This window comes from Canis lupus, chromosome 22 (assembly GCF_003254725.2).
Source record: "Canis lupus dingo isolate Sandy chromosome 22, ASM325472v2, whole genome shotgun sequence".
NCBI lineage: Eukaryota > Metazoa > Chordata > Mammalia > Carnivora > Canidae > Canis > Canis lupus.
Window position 1 is genome coordinate 41438469 of NC_064264.1, and position 26468 is coordinate 41464936.

General features: G+C 33.3%; 1 long non-coding RNA gene across 1 annotated transcript; it reads right to left on the reverse strand.

Moving 5' to 3' along the window:
- Positions 1-1194: 1194 nt before the first annotated feature.
- On the reverse strand, positions 1195-12667 carry LOC125753363 (uncharacterized). Its single transcript, XR_007405013.1, has 2 exons — positions 12313-12667; positions 1195-1521 (listed from the first exon to the last, which is right to left on the reverse strand). It is a non-coding gene; the product is annotated as an uncharacterized LOC125753363 (long non-coding RNA).
- Positions 12668-26468: the final 13801 nt, after the last annotated feature.

A 26468-nucleotide genomic window follows, 5' to 3' on the forward strand; every position in this document is an offset into this window, starting at 1 on the left:
CTTTTTTGCTTTAAAAATTTCATGAATTTAGGGTTAAATCAACATCATCTTAAAACCACTGAAAAATCACTTATGTAGATGGGTTTTATTATATGCTTACTAAGTTTCAGGAATGTATTTGATCTCTTATATTAATTGTATCTCATTTTATAATACATTTTCATTGTATTTATTTTTGTTAATTTTTTTAGCTGAACCAATTGATTGTCACAGAAATTAGTTTCCTTCAAATTACTTTTATTGCTACAGCCAGAAGTAGAATGCATACCTGTAAAACTGCAGTCAGACCTATATCCTAGAAACCAGGTTTTGTTTGTATTTTGTTCACTCATAAATGTATTAACTTACATCAAAAATTTATATAAAATAGTTTACTAATAAACATGTGGAAATTATACTATCATAAAATTTTAAAAATATCAAAGAGCTACTACAAATTCTTATTTTAAAGAAGTTGAATTCCATACAGGTTAGGTGGTAGAAGTTTCTCGACTAAAATATTTTTATGTTACTTTCAAATTTTTATGGGGCAACCAATTTTTAAAGATATTTAACACTAATTAGATAATCCATACTATTTTGTAATCTTGGGAAGTGGGAATGTGCTGGTTATTTACCTATTACCTCTCAAGCTGATGGTCCCCCTTATACCCTGCTCTCTATACTGGGTCTGGAATCTGAGGATCTGTTTTAAAACTACTTTTCTGTTAGTGTCTTAGGGTTATGACCATGCAAAGCATTGGTGGGTAATTGGAAGGCAAACGGGACAAGGAACCTTCTATTTTTCTGTTTCTACATGAATCAGCATTTCTCCAGCCTCCAGGTTGGCTGGATATTCATATGTGTGTTTTGCACTTCAAACATCAGCTCTCTGAGCCTCCTCAGAGGATCCAGCTCTGTCTCTCTCAACTATCTGAATCCAGGACATGAGTCTAAGGGACCCTCTCCAAGCTCCTAATTTTTGGCAACCACACTTCTTCCCTTTAGTTATTAATGCTGTGGATGGTACCTGTTTGCTGCTTCAGTGTTCTATCTGACTTGCAGCTTTCTCAACAACAGTGGAACCCATTCCCCATATCCCAGTCTAATAGGCAAACCAGACCTGGACTTCTCCACTACCAATATAGTACTTTGATCAGAAATATTTTATTTTTAAATCTGCAACCTATCAATTATTTGGCTTTATCATTGAGATATTTTATAAATTATATTTATTTTATACAGAGCAGGGTTTTTTTAATACAAAAAGATTTTTTTGATTATTAAAACAAGGCAAATAAGATAATTCCTATATTCACACTTGTATAGATCTTACTGAGAAATTAATCATGGTATTTTAAACATTTCTGTCATATGTCCACCAGTGCTGCTGACATTCCATATGGAAGCTAATCTTGACAGTTTCATGTGCTCGGATAGTTGTTCTTGCTTTTCTCTCCCGGTTGGAACATCCTTCTCTTGTACTTCTTGACCCTTCTCAAATTCAAAGGAAGTTACTTGAGGCTTGAAATGAGGCTTCACCTTTGATATTAAGTTTTTCAAAATGACAAAGACATTTTGTTACCTTTTCTGGCAAAGAGTTCATTTTTCCTTTAATTGTATATATTCCAGTATTTATCATAATTTCTATAAATTTGGTATGCACATGGTAGAAACAAGGATCCATATAGTCATCTATTTTAATTGATGAAATCATTTAACATGGTATTTCATATATTAACTGAATTTGGTTGAATCATACAAATATAGTAACTATAAATATGTTTAAAAAACATTATAGAAACCAATATCACCAATATTTTATTGCCAACAATACTTCATCCAAAATGCAGTACTATATTCTACTAAGAAATAAAAATAAATCAACTAATTAAAACCAATTTATATGTGAATGATAATATAAGTATTTTCAGTTAAATTCCTAAATTTATTTACCTTTCTATAAGTATGTCAAGAAGTTGAAAGTCACTAATAAAATACACTGCTAAATAGAAATATAAGGCTTTGTTTTTAACACTGAATAACTTTAGTAGACAATTTTATAACCATAAATCTGTTCTATAACTGTAAACAAAAAAAGACTTTACAAAAAATTCATAAACAATTTAAGCAAAATAATACATAATTATTTTTACCAGTTAATATTGATTTTAACTTTGTTTATAGAAATCATAATTTCAACTAAAGACTTTGGTATATACTCTTTGGACTATGGTATTTTCTTTTCATCCAAGTGGGCTGTTATCTAGCACTAACTACCTCTAATATATTATGATGGTATTGTTAACTTGTTAGAATAAGCAATATTTAGCAAATGTGTTTTCTCCGAAATGAATGCTAAATTTTCCCATTAAGTATCTGAACTTCAAAGATATATTTAGCTTGATATTTTTTTCTCTTTTTCTCTATAATTAGTTTTACCCCCACTTCATTTTTCCCCAGGAAATTAAACTTCTATTACTATGCCTATCCATTCAACAGATTCTAATATTTAATTATCTCATGCAGGCTAGGCACTGATATTGTGGTAATAAATTGAAAAGATTCTGCTCTCACGTTGGCTTACAGAATTTGTGGAGGTAAATGGTAAACAAATGAAGGTGCAATTAAACATGTAATTTTAATTGTGATAAGTACTAAAATTATCACATGTAAAAAGTCCTGATGCAGAACATTTGCTTACTTTCTTTTGTGTCACATTTCTAGTACCAAAAACAGTGCTTAGCATGGCATAATCAGTAAGTTTTGTTTTTAGTGCTTTTTTAAACAAATGATTTAAAAAGACAAGATGTTTAATTTTCAAAAGAATACAAAAGTGAGCGCCTTTTTTTTTAAGTGAGTGTCTTCTATTAAAAAACACAGTGTCCTTATGTAGGAAACAAATATGCAAAACTAAACAACAGTCTGAATCAGGAGATAACTTCTATCAAAAGAATAGCAAAATGTGAACATAAGACATTTCCCAAAAATTAGGTCCAGATGCATTTGTCTGAAATTACTTCCCCTGGCATTGTAAAATGAAGAGCTCTGCTCAAGTGGAAGGGCTAAAGAATTACTTGATCCAAAAATTTGGATATTTGAGTTGGAACTTGATGGCAAAGAATTTACATGTGTGGAAGGGGTATTATTGTGGTTATTGAAATACTAGAAGAGAAAAGCAAATTTAAATCAACCAGACTTAACAATAAAACCAAGAGGTAGTAAAAGGTATATTTTACATTGTGTTGCTCTTGCTTGAATCAAGATTTTCTAATAAATTAGAAGTAAGAAAATCATTTACACATAACAATCAACACATTTCCTATCAAAGCATGGTATTTTAGAATGGATGCTTGTGCCCTCTCCAAAACAATTCATATGTTGAAATCCTAACCCCTACTGTGATGGTATTAAAAGATGAGACCTTTGGGAGGTGATTAGGTCATGTGAATGGGATTCTCCAGAATGAGATTAGTGTCCTTATAAAAGAGACTCCAAAGAACTCTCTTGTTTTTTCCCACCATGTGAAAATAACTGAGAATGGACTAAGTCATATGGGAAGCAAATTTCTTCCATTAAGAGAAACCCTTACGCAAGCATCATAAGATGAAGATAATTTGGTAGAGAATAATCATACTTCTTGCCTTCTATATACAAGGTGGCAAACAATGAAAAAAAATAGCTAGTCATAAAGTTTATGAAAGCACTATACCTTCAAGTCTCAATAGAGATAGAAGATAAAAAAAACATTGAAAATAATCTATCAATTTAATGCAAGTCTAATGGGGAAGACTGGATGATATAGAAGAGATTAAATAGAAAATGAACAACTAAGAAGAAAGAAGATTTCCAAACTACAGTTAATTTATAGAACAGTTATAGAGTGTAACTTGATGCAATTACAAAACTTTTTATACAACACTTAAAACAGTATTTTTAAAGTATTGAAAACATAAGAATTACATTATTATTATATCTGACTTTGTAATCTATTTGTATTAAACTGTTTCTTTAATTATACATATTTTATTTCATTTTTATCATGAAATCTCAATGAAAAAGAGTGGTTTTACCAAATGCCAAAAATACCCTCAAACATAGACTTCTTTTTTTTTAAAGATTTTATTTATTTAATAATGTGAGACAGAGAGAGAGGCAGAGACACAGGCAAAGGGAGAAGCAGGCTCCATGCAGGGAGTCTGACGTAGGACTTGATCCCGGGTCTCCAATATCACACCTTGGGTTGAAGGCAGGCACTAAACCACTGAGCCACCCAGGCTGCCCTCAAACATAGACTTTTAAAAGCAGATGTACTTAAATAAGTTGTTCAAAGAACAATTCCTAAGAGAGTTCTTAAACAATGTACACAGCAATATTTACAGTGTGGTCCTTGAAGAAGAAGATTATATATCATACAGCATTACATTTCGGTGTAGAGACACAAGCTTTATTGTGAGTATGTCATCCTGAAAACATAACCAATTTTTTTGAGCCTCAATATTGTCAAATTAAACATCTTTAAAAGCAGCAATTCACATTTATAATCTAAATTAAGGATCATGTTCAATAAAATATTGCATCCTGGCATATAGTGTGAAATTGAAGTGTGGCATTGGGTACAAAAAGCAAATTCAAGAGTGTAAACAGAAAATAAGGTTGGGGAGAAACAATATCCACATTAGTTTCTGAGTTTCAAGGGACTTTTACACAAGGATAATAGTACTTTAGAAAATAAAATTGTGATTTTTATTGCTCTAGGTCACTGCTATTGAGAGTTAAAGTTGATTTTTGATATATCCTTTTCAACCTTTGTAGTAAAAATTAAATAAAGAAACAAACAAAAGAGTAAGTTTAGTGTTATTTCTCTAGGCTCAAGTTTAAGCCCAATGTCCTTCCAAAAGATAATGCTTGTCAATCACTCTAACCTAGTTAACCTAGTTAACCTTCACATTGCCCAAGTCATGGGCTTTGCATGTTTTAAAATGTTCAACTTTTCTCAATTTGAAGCTTATGGAAAAATGAACTTAAATGTACATTATTTGTGATGTTTAGAATTTCAAAAAGTTTTGAAGACATTGATCATTAATGGTTATTTTACAAAGTTACTATATGTCTATTGTTCGACTAACTTCTCCAAGATTACACCTAATATTATAACCAGAAAAAGAAAATATTTTTCAGTCTTTTTCAATAATTAAGTTTGTTCCTAAGATTTGCTGTACCAAAATTTTGCTTATGTTTACTTACTTCTGGATTTGAATCATATATTATTCATGTAGGCTTTAAGGGAAAACTGCTCCATTAAAATAAAAGTGAAGTCCAGAAAATCTAATTAAAAAATAATTACCATGAGTGCAAAGAAGTAAAAAATATTTCAGACTTTGAAAAATGCTTCTTCTATGTAAGCCTTCCATTTGGTTATCACTATTTATTGAGATATTCAATATTTAATGTGGATTTACTACACCTAATAACATTTTTTAAAAATGTAACCCACTCCAAATGTGTTCACTTCGGAGAGGCCCTCATTCATATTTCACTAGGGAAACAGGGAAAGTCATCAGAAAGAATCTCTTTAAATTCTTGGTAAAGACTCATTCATTTTGATAATAAACTGTTCAAGCATCTTAATTCTAACACATTAAATTCATCTCCATTGCAAAGAAAAACATTTCATTTAATACATGAGGGTTACATTATGGAAAATAGATTATACAAAGCAAGAATACACATAAAAGAAAATATATTAATTCTTAGCTTACAAAACATCTAAACAAGTCATACTTATTAAGGGAAATCAGCAAATTTTGAAATACGGCAATATCAAGGATTTTGAACATTTTATAAAGACTTTCTTACACTCAACCTTAACCCAAAAAGTAAACAATAATTTTGACAAGTTTCACTGTTTTCTTTATGTGAGAAGGAAATATGAGTTGTTCACAGTTTATTTAGAGTCTATGATTGCCTCACATAAAGTAATGATAAAGTAAACATATAAACACTGAATTTGTAGAGAAAAAGCTAACCTCACAATGTCTTTGCTTGATGTACTGTGTGTGTGGGTGGAGGGCACTCATTCTCTCTCTCTCTCTCCCCCCCCTTCTAAGGGCATTAATCCCATCATGAGAGACCCAACCTCATAACTAAATTTAACCCTAGTTACTTCTAAAGACTTTATCTTTTTTTTTTTTTTTTTTTTTACTTTATCTTTAAACACCATGACAGTGAAGATTAGGGCTTCCACATATGAATTTTGAGGGGATGCAAATATTCAATCCATAGCAAGACTTCAAAAGATTGGTAGGGAAAGATATGGCAAGCTATATACTAAATGAGATACCAATGTCCTATAGGGAATTAAGAAGGAAATGCTCAAGCTATTTATTTTTAAGTCTTATTGTCTCAATTATTTCTACTCTTAGCTTACCTTCCTCTTGAAGATATAAAAAGGCTAAAGTTAAAGAGGAAAGGAAAAAATACATTTGGAGGGAAAGATGAGTCCCTCCCTGTCACTGTCTCATCCCTATGGAGGGAAGTGGAGGGGGTGGTAGGGAATTTGTCATCATATTGACAGATCCCCTTGGAATTTGGGAACAGCAAACAATGTGCAATTCATGCATGAATAGCCTGAAGTTTTTGTATCTGCCTGAGATGGCAAAACAGGGAGCAACGTCATTGGGACTAGCTACATTTGTGTAACTTTGGATTATTTCTCATGTATCAGATGTGTGCCATGCAGAGAAGGAGCCAGGCTGATGCCATTTACAATGCTGCTTCAGAGGACTGTCTGGAGGGGTCATATAATGCCAGCAATAAGGTGGACATCTGAATGAGCAGGCACTGAGAAAATCATAAGCAATCAGCCTAAGAAAATGCACTGCCTTAGTCAAGAAAATGGAATTTCAATATTCTCTAAGCAGTCATGTTTTAAGTGAAGAAACTGAAAATGTACTCTACTTGAGCGTTATCTTTGATTGCATTCCGAACACCAAGAGAACCAAAATCAAGCCATTATGCAACTAGGCGAGTAAAAAATGTTTCTGCCCTTTAAACTTCTTTTTTAACCATTTCTCTCACTGTGTCCCTAGGGAAATCATACTCCATGTTCAAAAAGAAGGGAGAAAAATAAAAGAGTAAGTTAGGAAAAGAGAAAATGTCTGCCAAACATTCCTTTCCCACTTAGAAGTCCACCTTGAAGGGGGCCTAGATCAGGGAAATGAAGAATCTTTACTTTAAATAAAGTTTAGTTTTGCTATATTACACAGGATAATTTAATTACTATGTAAACTTTGGTGAAACTGAAAGTAACTGAGGAGGTTTTGTTGTTGTGTTGAGTAACCACAAAAGTGATGAAAAATTTCTTGAATTTTATCCTAGAAAAGGGAAAGAATTAGCCCCTCAGAATGGATTTGTTCAAGAAGTATGACAAAAAAAAGAATGTTTTCTCCTGCATCTTGTGGAATTCAACTCTAAATCTTCACTAAGCATGAAGTGAAGAATATTGCACAGTATTTCTGATGCACAAGACCTCTAAATGTTGTATAATTATAATATACCTAAGCAATAAATGGTGGTATCTGGGACTCAGATATAATTTGAGTAAAAAAAATCCCCTCAATTTCTAGTGCTATTCTCTTTCTCCTGGGATCTTAGATCTAATTACTGAACTTGACTGAAAGCTTTTTAGAAGCTAGCAATCTTTTAAGAAGTTCACATGTATTAGTAACTATTTTAATCTTCACAAGAATGTGTATATGTGAGGAAACTGAGACAGGAGAAATTAAATGATATGACAGAAAGTAGAGGTAATTACCAGAGTCAGGATTTGAGCAATGGATGTGTAGATTCACAGCTTTGTCTTAAATGCTGTGCTTTACTGTTTAATTTGTGATATCTGATAGTCTGGATTGGTTATACAACTAACTCTTAAGGACCATATTTTGATGTTCCTTTATGGAAATTCACTCTTTCCACTTCTTTCCTTAAATTCATCATGCAATTTGAATTAATTTGAACCATGCTGGGAAAATATTTTTAACAAACTAACCAGTAATTACCAACAATGAATTATATTTAAGCTATAGATCATCCTAGACAAATTTTATATTTTTCAAATTCTCAATGTCTTCCCACTTTGTCTGATCTGATGTAGGTTAAGCATTTTATTAAATTCTCTATCAAAATTGTTTTTGTCAATTCCCATATAGTTTTAAAAAATTATGATTAAGATTATAAGTTATTCATTACTTAACAATTGAACTATTAAAGTCCTATTAAGAATTCTCCCTTTTAGGGCAGCCCCGGTGGCATAGCGGTTTAGTGCCACCTGCAGTCCAGGGTGTGATCCTGGAGACCCGGGATCGAGTCCTGGGTCGGGCTCTCTGAGTGGAGCCTGCTTCTCCCTCTGCCTGTGTCTCTGCCTCTTTCTCTGTGTGTCTCTATGAATAAATAAATAAAAATCTTAAAAAAAAAAGAATTCTCCCTTTTACCTCTGCATAATGATCCTCTAATCCACAAGATGTATTTTGCTTAAAATCTTGACTGGCTGTTATTAATTACACTCTTATTTGTTTGTATTTGCCTGACATGTTGTTAGCATCTTTGAAGAAATTGTTTGTTTATGAAATATTCCATACACATCTATGATAGTTTGACTAATGGTTCACCAAAGATGTGCACACTGTAAACCCTGATGCTACACCTGTGAATATCTTAACATCACATGCAAAAAGGGAATCAAAATTGCAGCTGAAATTATATTTGCTAATCAGATAATCTTAAAATAGGGAGATTATGCTGGATTATCAAATGGTCTCATTGTAAACACATGGGCTCTTAAGACTGGAAGATGGAGGCAAAGTGTGTCAAAGAGATTCAACAGAAGAAAGAGGAGGAGAGATCAAAGCATGAGAGGGGCTCAAGAAAGCAGACACCAGACAAGTAGAAGTCCTAGTCTTAGCAATCAGACAACATAAAGGACTAAAAGGCATTCAAATCAGCAAAGAAGTTCAACTTTCACCATCCACAGATGACATGATACTCCATGTAGAAAACCCAAAAGACTCAAGCAAAAAATTTTTATAACTGATACAGAAATTCAGCAAAGTTAGAGGATATAAAATCAATGCACAGAAGTCAGTTGCATTTGTATATACTAACAATGAGGCAGAAGAAAGAGAAATCAGGAAATGGATCACATTTACAATTGCACAAAAACTATGAGATACCTAGGAATAAACCTAACACAAGATGTAAAAGATTTGTACTCTAAAAACAAAGGAACACACAAGAAAGTAATTGAAGAAGACACAAAGAAATGGAAAATACATTCTATGTTCATGGATTGGAAAAACAAATATTGTTCAAATATCTATGGTACCCAAAGCAGTCTACACATTCAGTGTAATCCCTATCAAAATACCAGCAATGTTTTTCACAGAGCTGGAACAAATAATCCTAAAATGTGTATGGAACCACAAGAGACACTGAATAGCCAAAGGAATGTTGAAAAAGAGCACAAAAGCTGGATGTATCACAGTTCCATACTTCAAGCTATTTTACAAAGCTGTAATCATCAAGACAATATGGTTCTGGGACAAAAACAGACACATAGTCAATGGAACAGAATAGGGAATCCAGAAATGTACCCTCAACTCTATGGTTAACTAATCTTCAACAAAGCAGGAAAGAATATCCAACGGAAAAAAAGATAGTCTCTTCAACAAATGGTATTGGGAAAACTGGACAGCCACATGAAGAAAAAAGAAACTATACCATTTCTTTACATTATACACAAAGTAAACTCAAAATGGCTAAAATACTTAAATGTGGGACAGGAACTCATTAGAATCCTAGAGAAGAACATGGGAGCAACCTCTTTGACCTCAGCCACAGCAACTTCTTGCTAGACATGTCTTCTAAGGCAAGAGAAACAAAAGCAAAAAGGAACTATTGGAATTTCAACAAGATAAAAAGCTTTTGCACAGCAAAGGAAACAGTCAACAAAACTCAAAGACAACCTACAGAATGGGAGAAGATATTTGCAAATGACACATCAGATAAAGGGCTAGTATCCAAAATCTATAAAGAACTTATCAAACTCATCACCTCAGAAACCAAAAAAGTCCAGTCAAGAAATAAGCAGAAGACATGAAAAAACATTTCTCCAAAGAAGACATACACATGGCCAACAGACATGAAAAAATGTTCAACATCACTTGGCATCAGGGAAATACCAATCAAAACCACAGTGAGATACATTCTAACACAGAATGGCTAAAACTAGGGACACTTGAGTGGCTAAGCTGATTAAACCTTTGTCTTTGGCTCAGGTCATGATCTCAGGATCCTGGGATTGAGCCCCATATTGGGCTACCTGCTTAAAGAAGCAAGGATCTGCTTCTCCCTTTGCCCCTCCTGCTGCTCATGCTGTCTCCCCCTTTCTCTCTTGTTCAGTCTCTCTCTCTCAAATAAATAAATCTTTAAAAGGAAAGGCTAAAATTAACAACTCGAGAAACAACAGATGCTGGCAAGGATGTGGAGAAAAGAGAACCCGCTTACACTGCTGGTGGGAATGCAAACTAGTATAGATACTCTGGAAAACAGTATAGAGATTCTTCAAAAAGTTAAAAATAGAGCTACCCTACAACCAAGCAATTGCACTGCTAAGTATTTATCCAAAGGATACAAACAATGATTCAAAGGGGGCACATGCACTCTAATGTTTGTAACAGCAATGTCCACAATAGCTAAACTATGAAAAAAATCCCAGATTTTCATCGACAGATGAATGGATAAAGACTCAGCCATCAACAGGAATTAAAACTTGCCATTTGCAACAATGTAGATGGAGGTAGAGAATATTATGCTAAGTGAAATAAATAAGAGAAAAACAACATGATTTCACTCATATGTGGAATTTAAGAAACAAAACAGATGAACATAGGGAAAGGGAAGGAAAAATAAAATAAGGTGGGTGAAGCTATAGAGGGAGGCAAACTATAAGAAATGCTGAACTCTAGGAAACAAACTGAGGGTTCTTGGAGGGGAAGGGAGTGAGGGGATGCAGTAATTGGGTGATGAGCATTAAGAGGGCACTTGATATAATGAGCACTGGGTGTTATATGCAACTGATGAATCACTAAATTCCACCCCTGAAAATAATAATACAGTATATGTTAACTAAATCAAATTAAAAAGAATAAAATGAATACAAGCAGCATATGTAGGTGACAGCCTACAGGGAACTCAGTTTCACAACTAGAAGGAACTGAATTATTTCAATAATCTGAATGAGCAAGGAAATGGGTTTGCTTCTAGAACAGCCCTACCCACACCTTGTTTTTAGTCCACTCAGACCCATGTTAGACTTGACCTTTAAGAACTTTAAAATAATAACTCTGTATTATTAGTCACTAAATTTGTGATAATTTGTTATAGTAAGAATATAAGACTACTATAAAAAATATTGTATATCAAAGTATATGCAATAGAATATTAAGGTGATACCCATTTGCCTCACTTTTGAGTACAGCCTGAATATAATAGATATCAATTACAAAAGTGAGTGTGAATATTATCCTTATATGTAATACTTATAGATAAAACTGAGGAAAATTAATTCTATAATTCTTAGAGTTCTCAGAAAGGTCAAAAACATCAAAAGGAAGACAAAGGATGGAGAATTAAGTTCCGGAGTATTTCTTTGAAGAAAGCCCTGCTGTGCACCTAAATTCCTGCTCCAAGGTCAGTGAGTTATACTTAAATTGAGAGATCCTTTGGAGAATTACTAAAACATGTCATACATGACCCCTGCATTTGGGGCACACTCGGTTGATTTTGATTTTAGGCCAATAAAAATATTGGGCAAATGAAAGAATTGGCAAGCTGCTACTATAGGAGAAAAGGCAGATGTTGAGAAAGAGGAAGAGAGATTGGAAGTACTCATAATCTTTTTCAAATTGATCTAAAATAAGTGAATCCCCAAACAGATGTAGAACTTGTAGAAATGTTTACCTAAGTTCATTTTTAAATTAATTTTATAATAGAGAAGTTATGCTAGGGGTAAAAGTCTCCAAAAGTTATTCTTATAGGATAGACATTGGTGAGCCAAAAGCTGAGAGAATATTCTAAAGGAAAATATGCTTTGTTCATTTTAGGACCTTGCAGTCACCAATGATAGGAGTCTCTCCAAAAGCAAAAAAAGACAAGAAAAGTAAAAAACTAAAAACTCAAAAAAGTTCTTTACACTCAGGAAAGTGGCACTTTATATGGTCTTTTTTTTTTCTTTTTTTAATATTTTTTTATTTTAGGGAACTAGTTACTTCTTACCTAGATGAAAGATTTCCTCCTTTCTAGGTATAAAGACCATATAAGGGATCCTTGGGTGGTGCAGTGGTTTGGCGCCTGCCTTTGGCCCAAGGCGCAATCCTGGAGACCCGGGATCGAATCCCACGTCAGGCTTCCGGTGCATGGAGCCTGCTTCTCCCTCTGCCTGTGTCTCTGTCTCTCTCTCTCTCTGTGACTATCATAAATAAATAAAAATTTAAAAAAAAGTTATGTTTGTTCTGCATGCTTGATACAATTCAGTAAAAAATGTATTAACACATTTAAAAAATAGGACATTTCTTGGAGCATACTCCTCAATTGCCTATGTCTCTCATTCCACAAGGCTAACTAGTCCTATAAATTTTGTTTTTAGCTTTTTCTTGCATTTGGTAATAGTTTAATGTTTATTCATATTTCCCAATAGGATACATTCTTATTTTTTTATATTTTTAAAATTTCTATGAATGCTGTTTTATTATCAATTCCATAAGTCCCTTTTCTTTACTCAACATTTTCTTATTGAGAGTCATTCATCTCGGTACTAGAACTTGTGATTCACTTATTCTAATATTAAAAAAAATAATATTTAGGATTTTATTGCTTAATTGCACAAGAATATCTTTAACCAATCTGTTGTTAATGAAACTTTGTGTGATTTTGTTTTTCCTGTTATAAACAAGGCTACTATGAATATTCAGATAGACATTTCCTAGTACACATATACTCAATTTTATCTAGAATACCTGACATAGTCACATTCATTTTTGTTTACTAAAATACTAACACATTTTGTTTTAGATTTATTTATTCTAAGAAAGATGAGATTAGACTTTATTTTTTAATGGATATTAATATTTTAAAGCTTTCAAATCTTGAATACGTGATTTCTTTTTTCTCACATCGCTCATAATTTTCTATTTCCTTTGTCATTTATTCAGTCCTTAAAGAAACAGTTTCTTGCCTTTGTTTTTTGCATATAAGTGTGTGGAAAGGTACTTTCAGCAGATAAATTGTAGAATTTTTATATTTGGATGTCCTGTTATAGTAGAACAATAATAATAAAGATGATAAATACAAAATAAGACACTCTTGATATTTTTGTTTTATACATTAGAAAAGCAAGGATCACCATTTGCTTATAATCACACAGCTAATCAGGGCTAAAATTAGAAAAAAAATCCTCTGTGTTTTTGCACAGATAGCAAGTTAATTATTGAACAGTTACAATATAGAAAGGATGATCAGTGTTAAACATTTCTGGGTTCGTTGCATTTATATTATCCTACTTAGACATGCAGATATTTTAACAAGCTCTTATTGTTGAAATAAAGAAACATACTTAACGTTGTAATGTTATTACATGAATATTTTGGCTTATAATCAATGGAATCTTAGAATTATAGAAAATTTATTTGCATAGCAAAGACTTACGAATAGAAACAACCGATAGGTAAGTCATGATCTTTTATCGTAAGTAACTCTATTTGAAAAAATATATATAATTTGTATTTTATTTATTTATATTCTAATGTATATGCTTATTTCATACATATATGAACACATATGTATATATGTATATGTATTATAAAATAAAGTAAAACTGAAAAGCTAAACATGAAAGCCATACAATAATACATCTAAAAATTCAATGCAAATTGCTAAAGCTATATGTTGTATCTATATAAAATAGCCTAATATTTATCACCTGGTTTTATCAGACTGAGTTAAGATCTGTAACAATCCATAAAGACAAATTTGAAGAAAAAGTTGGTATGTTCTTAAAAATTGAGAATCTTCTTCTAAGAATGTAATATAATAGGCATTTTAATAATACAGTATCCCCACCTACCCACCCCCCTTACCTGCCATTATGTTTTGCATGATTATGGTTTGCACGGTAGGTGGTGTCCTGAAGCAGATGATCCTCCTGACTTACTATCAGAAGGTCAATAGTAGCCTGAAGGCTATGTCACAATGCCCATGACATTCCTCTCACTTCATCTCATCACGTAGGCATTTTATCATCTCATGTCATCACAAGAAGAAGGGTAAGTACAGTAGCATTAAGATATTTTGAGAGAGACCGCATTCCTATAACTGTCATTTTAGTACATTGTTATGATTGTTCTATTTTATTATTGTTGTTAATCTCTTATTGTGCCTAATTTATAAATTAAACTTTATCATAGATAGGTATGTATAGGGGGGAAAATGTGTATATAGGATTCAGTACTATCTGTGGTTTCAGGCATCCACTGGGGATATTCCCTGCGGATAGAGGAGATTACTGCTAACTGTTCAGAAATTTCATGAGACCATGAAGCAGTCAATGACTGCCTTGGGATACCAACATTGTTTCTACCCCCTTAAAAGAATCTCTACCAGTATGCAATTAGTATTTGTCAAATTATCATTTTATTATTCTAATGTTTATAAACATTTAAACATTGTATCTAGTCTCACTTCATTCAATCATAAAAAAATGTGGGAAGACAATGAAAAGACTTTATAGATATTACATTATAGATGTTTGTCATCAAATACTACAATGTTGACAACTTAATTTTTATTATTCACAGTATGCTAAGATCACTTTAACTGTTCCCTTATAAAAACCTGTGTGGAAAAAAATCATTGATTTGTATTTATTTTATTTTATTTTAAACTTAAATTACCATTAAATCTGTGAATACATTCATTCAGCAAATATTCTTAACATCTCTTCTTTCTAAGCACCAGAAAACATGCTAAATGTAAAAGAAAAGAATGAAACATAAAATAAAGGCTATACTCATATTAAAACTTAATTAGCAAAGATCGGTGCACTAAAGCCTGATTATTTACATTCAATTTGAATAGATTTTCATTTACCAGATTGTTTATTCATTCAGCAAAATAAATGAATGAATTTGAGCATGTAAATCCTAGGATAAAGTTGTATATTTGAAACCTATTCTTTTCACTTCTCTCTAGTCTCTAACCAAAAGAATGGATTATTCTATATCCAGGATGGTTCCACTAATTAAAAAATTATGCTGGAGGTTAGGAAAAATAGGCAAAGAATAGTTAACATAGTGATTCTCAATTTCCCATTATACAAACCTACTTCTTACTAACATACAGAGACTATGTATTTTGCTGGGAATAGTGAATTCATCTGAAGAATCTTCAGCATGCTTGCAAATGTCTTCAGAAATTTAGTGAAAAGATAGGGCTTCCAACATGACCCTTCAGAGAGAGATAGTAAATGGCATCATCACAGATGGGGATATTTTTTCAAAATATGACAGTTTATTATGTAATCATATTTATGGATGTTCCCATTTTATTTTTAAATTTATTTATTTATTTGAGAGAGAGAGAGTGAGCATGAGTTGGGGGGGAGGCAGAGAGAGAGAATCCTTAAGCAGATTCCCCACTGAGCTCAGAGCCTGACACAGGACTTGATCTCATGACCCATAAGATCATGACCTTAGCTGAAACCCAAGAGTTTGTTGCCTGACTGAGTCATTCAGGTGCCTCTGGATGTTCCCATTTTAAACTGTGGATTCAAACTGACAGAAATAGACTTTAAAATATAATTTTTAAATGCAAAATAATGACTTTTTCTGATCAATATTTTCCATTTAAGTGGAGTTAACATGTATATAATTCTCAGAAAAGTAATCACATACTTGGTATTATTTCAAGAGTATATGGTTGAAAAATTTTGACTGTAACGCACAGTGAAAAATAAAAATCTCAATCTAATTTTTGAATACAAAATGGAATTCAGATTTTTTAAATGCAAATCTTAATATTCAAAGACATATTTATTTTTATTTTAATGTTTATTTTTCAAGTGATATATATGTATGTGCATATGCGTGTGTATATATATATTCAAGATTTATATATATATAAATATATACACATATATATAAATATATACATATATAAATATATATACATATATATATATTCAGGATATTATGCCTAATGCTCCTACTGTCTTCTTCAAATCTCTAATATATGAAAATCCAGAATATCTATTCCACAAATAAAAGTGCCTACATACCTCTTTGAGTCCTGCAAGTCACCCAAACCTATTTCAAAAATAGGTTTATATCACAGCAAATGAAATATAGATAGACAAGTGTCTAGATAAATTATTACTTTACCATAAACATAAAATTATTGACCAAATGTCTAAATGATTCTAGTTGGTAAATTTAGGTTTATAAAACCTATAATTTATATATGTAATATGTCCATCAGCTGAAGTTAGTAAATAATTGTTATTAGCAATGCTGTTTTGCTAGTTAATAATGACTTATGAATCCTATTTACCACAAGGAAGAATAATTTGTTGGATCTAACGACATTTAGGGCTACTTTATTGCATGACTTCAGTACATACCTTTCATATCTAAGTCTATGTACACGTAGTGTCTAGAGCTATAAGGCACAGAGTGTGCAACTGTGCACGGTGGCTTTGTGTAGAATCCACTGGTTATATACGCAAATGGAAGTGCCATCCACAATTTGTCAACCTATGTTCCTACTCTTAGTCCTGGTTTAAGGTTCAACAATACATGTAATATGGATAGCTCAGTATATTCACTTGTAAAATAGGATTAAATTAGTATAATATTATAAAAGTTTTGTTTTGTAAAAGTTACATAGGTATAAACTACTGGATTCTGCTCACATAAGTAATCAAAAGTATAACTTAATTTAATGTTACTATTGAATTAATTAAATTCTTATCAATTTAATATAGCTATTATTTGATAGCATTAGGAAAACAATTTCCTGGCAAGATGAATAACTAGATATTTTGAAGTGATGTCAGTTTTAAGACATACCTAAAAATACTACCCATTAGGTGCTTATGATCAAGAGAAGTGTGACTTTAGAGAGCTCAAATGAATGATGCACAAGCCAAAGAGAAACACATTGAATCATAACTATTATTTTCTCTACTTAGATCTTAAAGATTATGCCTCCTTTGTTTGGCACAGAAAACAAAAACAGATTTATAAAGAAGCATTCAGAATCATGTCTACATGATAAGAAATCAGTCTAGAGTGCTTACAAACAAACCCATGTCTGAAGTAAAGATAGCTAGTTATTGCCCACAGCACTCAGTTTACTACAGGGAAAGCTCAATTCTTTTTTTTTTTTTTTTTTTTTTTTTATCACAAAGGAAGGTAGAATTGGGAAAAAATTAATTGTCAGAACCAGTAAGATTACCTGATGCTATAATAGAAGAGAGATTAGCAAGCAGAGGAAGAGCTGGGAGAAAAAGAAAAACTCTGATGAGAACACTTATTTGTGAAATTTTGCAAATGACCTTCTGTAAAGAGTATATAGATATATCTAAGTTTAATGAATTTTCACTGGTGAAATTGAATTTATTGCATCAAAATTTATTTTGATGAATTACTGTTACAATCCAACTAATGAAAATTCAAGATACAAGGAAGCACATGGACATTTTAAATTCTAAATGAATTCATTGGTAATGCTATATGAGTCTACCTTTGAACTCACTAAGTGGGATTTCTCAATCTCAGATGTATCTATCTTAGTAACTCAACATATTTCCTCTTTACTCCTTCATAACCTAGCAATCCAGGCAATTAAAAATAAAATTTGTCTAATGTAGAAAATCTTCAGTTTTATTCATCAGTTCAACTTACTGAGTACTCATTGGATCAAACAAAAGAATATAGTGATGAAGAATATATTTTTTATGAAGCTTACTTCTACTGAAGGACATTGAAAATAATCAAGATATACATGTAAAATGTCCAACATATTGTCTATTCATAAGAACAGAGAAAAATAAACTAGGGAAAGGAGAATAGGACATTTTGGGGAGGTGTTGCAATAGCTCCAAATTTAGAACCAGAGCTACTAGAGATTAGGTTTATCATTTATAAAAACTTGGAAGATTATGGAAAAAGCAAAAATGCAGAGAATATCACGAGATCAGCTCTGGGTGTGTTAAATTTTTTATATGTATTTGATATCCATTGGGATTCATGAGTATGTTGTTCAAAGGAGAGATTTAGGTTAGAAATAGAAATTTGTAAATAATTAGTATATGTATGCATGTGGTATTTAAAACCAGGGAAACATATTGCCAAAGGAGTAATATAGATAGATACTCAGTTCAAGAGCAGAACAGACTCTAGTGTTATGATGTTAGGATGTTTAGATAAGAGGAATCTAGCAGAGCTTACTGAGGAATACTGGCTAGAGAAAGGAGAATAAGTTTACTGTGGCAAACTAGAAACCAAATGAAGAAATGGGTTCCAATGAGAAAATAAATTAAAATGACAAGAGAAATGTGATTATATATGTGTGTGTGTGTGTGTGTGTGTATACATATATATGTGTGTATAATATGAAGTCTGATTATATGTGCATATATGTATATGATTATATGTGTGTGTATGTTTATATATACCCACACACAGATATAAAGATACATACACACACATATAGTCTGTGTTAAATGCTGTTGATAAGAAAGATGAATATACAGTAACATGGATATTGTTGTAAGTGAAATGGGTTCAAGGGAGACTGGAAAGAGAAATTTGACACAATTTATACAGAAATTTCCTTCAAGGAATTTTGTGTAAAGAAAAGGATAAGGCTGTAAACGGATGGAAAATGGAGTCAATAGCAATTTTTTTTTTTTTTTTACTTTTTAAATTTTGTTTGTGTGAGAGAAATTTTAGCACATCTGTATGTTTATGGAAACAATCCAGTAAATAGAAATACTTGATGATATTGAAGAAAAGAAGGAATAGTATTATAAGGGTAAATACAAATTTAAAGAAAAAGAAATACTTTTTCCCATTCAAAAAGTGAGATACTCCATGTCTTACCTTTTCTTAGAATTTTCTAGAGACAGAATTTTCTTTAGGTAATTGTAAATTCTTTCTCTTCCCCTTTAATATATGTATGAAAATCACTTAGAAGCTAAATAAACCTCTTGCAGGTCTTACAGCCCAGGAATGTTTTTCTCAGGGACCTGGGAAGCTTCCCTTTAAAACACACCATCAAGGAATTTAAAGCCTTTATTTCACAGTTTCTGAGAGAAGGTAAGGAAGGGCTTTATTCCAAGTTGCAAAACTACCTTCTGTCATAAAGATAGACATTCATTTTTCCTTTAGATAAAGCCAATTAGCTAACACAAATGGTCAGAATTACAGGTGAATTTAGGATAAACTATGTGTAACCAACTGTGCTGTCAAGTCCTCTTAGTTAAGAACAGTTTGTCTTAAGAATACGCATGTCATGGGTTGTATCAGCTTGACTTCTATGAATGGGTGATTTTTTTTTTCTTTCTTTAGTGGACTCCCTTTGATGTACATCACATTCTGGTTCAATGCTTATTCAATGATGAAACTGTTTTCTTTCTCTTCTTTTGTGAAGAGCTATCCTGGGTTGGCAGGAATTTTTTTTTTTATTCCCCCAATAGCGTACAGTGACTAAGTAGAAAGGTCTTAGCTAAGAGCTGAGAGGTTGTTCATCTTTATAGAAAGAGAGAAAGTAACAATCTATGGCCACAAATAAGATGTTTCATATTAAAGACAAGACAGCAGGCCCCAAAAAGAAATTACCTATGCCCCATATCACTGAACTGTGACTTAGAGTAATACAATTTCTACTCTCCTAGAAATGGGATCTTAAACCAGTCAGTTGGGAATCACCTGATCAGCACTAGTTAGGCAATCTGTCTGATAGACACCTGCCATTTTCCAGAAGAAAGTATCCTTGCAAAAATGAACCTGCTTTTTTTGCATAGTGAAACTTCCTAGTCCTGCTCCTTTCTCAGCGTATAAAAGTCTTTCATTTTGTACAGCTCCTTTGGAGCTCTTATCTGCTAGATTGGTTCAAATTAATTTTTAAGATAAACTTAAAATTTTCAATATGCATCAGTTTAACAGCAGAGATGGTGGTAAAAAGTTATGGAAACTCTCTTTTGATTATTTTTCTTTTCTTGGTGATAAACGGGAGTGAGGCCAACAATGAGAGGATATGATTTTTGAAGTGCAAAAGCCTAAGATCACAAATGGTTACCTACGTGAGTGGGGAGATAAAGAAATGCAGCACTTTTTCTAGGCATTGCTAAGGTCCATATAAGAGTAGTGTTTATTAATTTAAACTGAGTCAAATAGAATGGAGATGTTTTTCTCCAAATATCTTAAATCACAGTAGCTCTTGTACCAACTTGGTGGAGAGTTACGGGGTTATGTCTCAGATCAGTAAGCATGAAGAACAATAGAGAAGAAGAGGATAAAGTCATTGAAGGTTTAAGCAAGATAATGATTATAGTGACTGATGGTAAAATTCAAACTGATATAAACATATCAGTTACTTAAGACATATTAATTGCCTATTAGAGACCAGACGCTAGAATAAAATACAAAAAAAGAGAAAGTCCTTTTTGTTTATTAGGGAGAGGACTGTAAATTTATGTAAACACATACATAAGTTAACTACTATCAGAATTGTTAAGCGCATGGAAAAATATCAAATGGGAAGGTAGATGTAGAACCTGGGAGGATAAGTCAGGGTAGGCCTGACTGCAGAAGGTCTGAACTGAGACCTGAACCCAAAGCTACCCTCGTAAGATTTGAGGGAATCACATTTTCAAAATAAAGTAGCAGTGACGACAAAGATTGAATGAGCTTGACACATGTGAAGGATCAGGTGTCCCCAGCACAGTCAATGAGGGTTAACTGATTGAGGGGTAGATTTGGACGGGTAGGAAGGAGCCAGAACAGGAAAGGGACTTCATAGGATTTTATTCTGATTACAGCGGGAAGACATTGGAGGAAATTACGCAAGAGAGAAGTCTTTTAAAAATATACCCCTTGAAAATATAACTATGTTCATTCTGTGGAGAATGGATGTGGCATCTAGAAGTGGATCCTGGGAGATCTGAGGAGGGTTGTTAAGGGGATGCAGGTGGGAAATGATGCCAACTTAGAATAGGGCTTTGGAAGTATAGATGACTAAATCATCAGATTCTGGTATGTTCTGCAGAGTGGCCTCACAAATATTAGTGAAGCATTAGAAATAGAGGTAAAGAAAAGAAGGGGATGGGCCTAAGATGAAAGATAAAATACTCAGCAGCTGAGTATTTGTTAGTACTGTTTACCCGATCTCTGCAACACTTGAGATATGAGAGTGAATTGGGTCTTAGTTTCATGTTCCTTTTTCAAACATATACATAACTATACACTTTTTTGTTCTCTTTGTCAAACCATCATCTAGGATTTCACTTGGAGTTTTTGGTATGCTGACCAAGTCCTACCTCAAGAATGTACATCTCTTCTCTTTTCCTCTCTGTCTCAGTATTTCTTTGAAGTTCTAGAACCCTTGTCTCCCATATAAGAGAATGTGGGGGAATGGAAACAATTAGAGACAGTCCTCAATCAGTAGAGGGTGGAAGCTGTGGGGAGATATGCCAACCTCCTTTCTTGCAGATGAACATTCACTCCTAAGAGGCAGTCTGTTCCTCTCAGAGGTCCTGATAAATTGACTACCCAATGGCTACATTGCATTCTCAGTAGTAGACCCTAATTGCCTTTCTCCTTTTCTGCCTCATGCTCTCTTCTTCCTTACTTCTGCTTTGTGGTACCATCTTCCAAATAAACTAGCTGTGTCTCAGTCCCTGTCTTAGGTTCTACATTTAGGGTAAACCAAACTAAATCATATGTTTTTATTAAGGATAAAAATAGAAAAGAAAAATTCATTACGGATAGCAATACTTCAAAAATTTCAGAGCTTAAGAACAATATAAAGAAACTCAAACTTGCTGATAAAGTGATAAGGTAAAAGGATTTTGAAACTAGAATTCTAGACTCAGCCTGTATATACAACTAGTATGGAACAAAAAATACAATTTTAGACATGCAGTGCCTCAGGAAATATATTTCTGAAAAATTAGCCCATGGATTCACTTAGCAAAATAGTAACAAAAACATGAATTAAAAAGAAAACTATTGGGATCCCTGGGTGGCGCAGCGGTTTAGCGCCTGCCTTTGGCCCAGGGCGTGATCCTGGAGACCCCGGGATCGAATCCCAGGTCGGGCTCCCGGTGCATGGAGCCTGCTTCTCCCTCTGCCTATGTCTCTGCCTCTCTCTCTCTCTCTCTCTCTCTCTCTCTCTCTCTGTGACTATCATAAATAAATAAAAATAAAATAAAATAAACTATTGTGAATGAAAGAATTACCATGATAATTAGGGTCTGGTTGTAATTACTCACCCCTGAAGAATAACCAAGATATCTTGGTAGCTGTTCAGTGTACATATTTGAAGATCTACTTATGAGAAATTATCTGTATGACTGCCTGTAAGTAGTAAAGCTCAATTTATAGTCTTTATGTTCCATACTTTTGCCCTGGGATAAAACATGGAGGAAATATAAGTTTTTTTTAGGTTCCTGAAGATTAGTCTTTATCTTTTTTAATATTTTCTAGTAGTAAGAATTTAAAAGAAGTTGATTACATTTCTTCTGAATACTATTCCTGCATATAATGTATATTATCATATAGGTCTTTAAAAAGACAATAAAAATGACAAGATAAAACTAAATTAAAATAGCAACTCTTCTTAAGTGCAGCATACCAATATGCTATCATAATAACCTCACATTGGATACCACTGCTACCAATATTAAGTTCAAAAGTAATTTCTAATGTAGATTAGGTTCCATTTAGTTTTATAACAAAAAGTATGTTGAAATTTCTCTATCTTTGATATCCTTTTTACCTGTTGGTAAACCTACTGATAAGTTTGTGGGCACATGGAATGCAAAAAAGTACTTTAGTGTACTTTTCTCATCTGTCTTTTAATTCTTTTTTTTTTTAATTTTTATTTTTATTTATGATAGTCACACACACAGAGAGAGAGAGGCAGAGACACAGGCAGAGGGAGAAGCAGGCTCCATGCACCGGGAGCCCGACGTGGGATTCGATCCTGGGTCTTCAGGATCGCGCCCTGGGCCAAAGGCAGGCACCAAACCGCTGCGCCACCCAGGGATCCCATTAATTCTTAATTATAAACTGTTTTTAAGAAAAAAGAAGTTGAAATGAGAGGGAATACAGTGATGCAAGCAAGGACTTTGGAGATGGGAGGCAAAGGAGGCTAGGCAGAGGATAAAGATGAAGAGGAGGAGGAAAGGAAGGAAGAAGAAAAAGAGTCTCTGAGGCAATTTGGGATTTCCTTAGATGCAAAGGAAATTTCCCAGAAACTCCGCAAAACCCCATAGGACTCCTCCCTGATGCTCTGCTGTACTCTGAATACCTGGCAGGACCTCAGAGTGTCTGTGTGGTATGTGGAAGTGTTCCAGAGCTCTGAACTTTGCTAGTTTGGTAACCCAAACATGAATAGCAGCTGATCTAGAGAAAATAGGGACTGGAATAAAGGGGATTTCATTAGTAACTATTACATTGACAACTGAAGGGGACCATTAGGCACTCTGGCCCCAAGAAACCAGGTTCTGCTCTCATGGCTAAAGGAGACTATTGATAATGATGCAGATTAAATGTCTCATTCCCTGTTGGAATAAATTCTTAAAATCAAGATTAATTTGATTTCTCAAAAATGCACGGAGGAAATATATCTTTAGGATTTATAAACTAAAATTCAGAGCAGTTTTATTAATTGCCTTATTCCTAGGCATTCAGTCATAGAAATGTAAAAACAGTAGAATTGGGAATAAACTAGCATAAAAATAACTCCAATTTGAATCCTATTGGTCTGATTTGCTTCAATCTCTTCTGTGACCACAGTTAAGCATGGAATCAAAGACTGCTGACTGAACCACATGCATAGGTCCTGATTGAAGGATTTCATTAAAGACATAGAAAGTGTTGTATAATTATGATAAAGAGATAGTGTTTTTTATCTGCCCTTTTGCTGGGTTTTGTTTATTTATTTTAATTTGAACACATTCAGACAGATATTTTGGTTTCCAATTCCCCTAGAAGCATATCCTGAGGCAAATATTCGCATGCAAGTAGTTTGAGTAGTGATCCAAGAAACTCTGGCAAGAAATGTGGAAGTGAGACAGAGAAGGGAAAACAGCCAACATGGGGTGCATTATCAAGTAAGCTCCTGCTGTGGGTAATTGGAGCTTAATCTTGCTGGTGAATTCTGGGAGCAAGTCTATAACAAGCACCTCAGAGTTATTCCTCCCATGGGGCAGGGGAGCCACAATATTAGTACACAAATTTCCATCATTCATTGGTTGAGGGCTTTCCTTGGGAGCCTTAATCTTAGCACATCTGGTTGGCTCTGTGAATCTGAATGTAGCAAAAGAAAGCCCTCAGGCAAAAAGAATCACATGTTGGCATTTAGGAGGCCAGCTCAAGGACGGTGGAGATGGGGGCAGGGGAGGCAGGAATTAAGAAAAACATACACAATACTTTTATGACAGAATTTACCTATTCCTGTTTTTTGATGACTGGCTGTTTGATTTACTGATAAACGTGACTGCCTACCCTTTCTGTTCACAATTCAGACTGACATCACCAACTCCTTGATACACATGATTACAAATTTCTTACTGTCTTAAACAATGCTAGAAATGAGATTTTAGAAGACTTTTGAAGGGAAATCACACCCAAATCAACTTGTATTCTTTTTTTAAGACTTTATTTATTTATTCATAAGAGACAGAGAGAGGGAGAGGCAGAGATACAGGCAGAGGGAGAAGAAGGCTCCATGCAGGGAGCCTAATGCGGAATTCGACCCCGGAACTCCAGGATCACGCCTTGGGCTGAAGGCAGGCGCTAAACCACTGAGCCACCCAGGGATCCCCCCAATGAATTTATATTAAATTAGCATTCTGTAAAGTTGTGCATGCAATCCAAAATTCACTTAGAGGGAGCCACAGAAATGTTTTCTGAAACATGAATAAATGATAGCAAGAGAAAAATTATGTATATCTTTCTTTTTCATATTCTGACATTATGAAGTTATTTGTTTAAGTAATAGAGAGCACTTATTTTCTGTTTTCCATATTCAAGCTTTCATGCCACTTAATATAATTGAACTGAAAGTATAGGTCATTTAGAAGGTTAATAAGAGAGATGAAGATGTAATTCAAATTTGATAGTCTTTGCTTTGGTAGTGAATTGATTTGGAACATTGTAGAGTAATGGAAAAGGATATGGTGCTGAAGTATGCTTATTTTAGTTCCACATGATTAAATTAATATTTATATAGGCAAAGAAGTTAGGGTCAAATCCTTTGATTATTAAACTCTTGAAAAATGAACAAAAATGAATTAAACCATTAAGCTGCATTATATGAGTCAATGCTAAATGTATGGATTGTCATGTTTTAAAAGATCTGTTATTTACCTACCATTCATTTTTTTTCAAAACTCACATACATCTACAATATCATAGATCTTAAGAATACTGTACACATTTGTTATATCAATAGTGGCAGAACCTGGTACTTTCTTTGGCCAAGTCATCTAAGTGGGAACACAGGCATTCATATTAAAAATCCCTATGATGTGACAAATACTTCCTATAATTTAAAAGATAATAACCCTGGTTATCTGCTTGCTAATTTTTGCTAATGCATATGTAAGTGAATACTAGAAATTCTGATGCATAAATAATAATGAATGATCACAACAGTGGTATTTTCAGCCTTATTGCTTCCAAAAACAGCTGGAGAAGAAAGGTTTGGTTATAATTCCTGATCTTAAACTTGATCAAAGAATATAAAATAAATATTTTTATTTCATTATATAGTGTTCTATAACATTTACTAATGTACACTGAGCGTTGAAAGGAAACAAGTAACTCATTTTATAATATCAAATTTAAAGATACAAGAAGTTACTGAATTTTAGATTTTCAGTGAATTTTAGACATAATCTTATTGGAATCATTCTTTTTGAATGTGAGAAAAATGACACTCAGCTTATTGGCATGCCTAAGCTGAGATAGTCAGTGGCAGCACCAACATTTGAGCCCAGACATCCTTTCTCTAAAGCTTATGTACAATGTATCATTGCTTCATTAAAAGTGGCAAGGGATCCAGTCTTCTGCAAACACCCGTAATTATGTTTTTCACCTATCTGAGAGTCAATATTTCTGTATTCCCCTAACTATGTAGCACTGGCG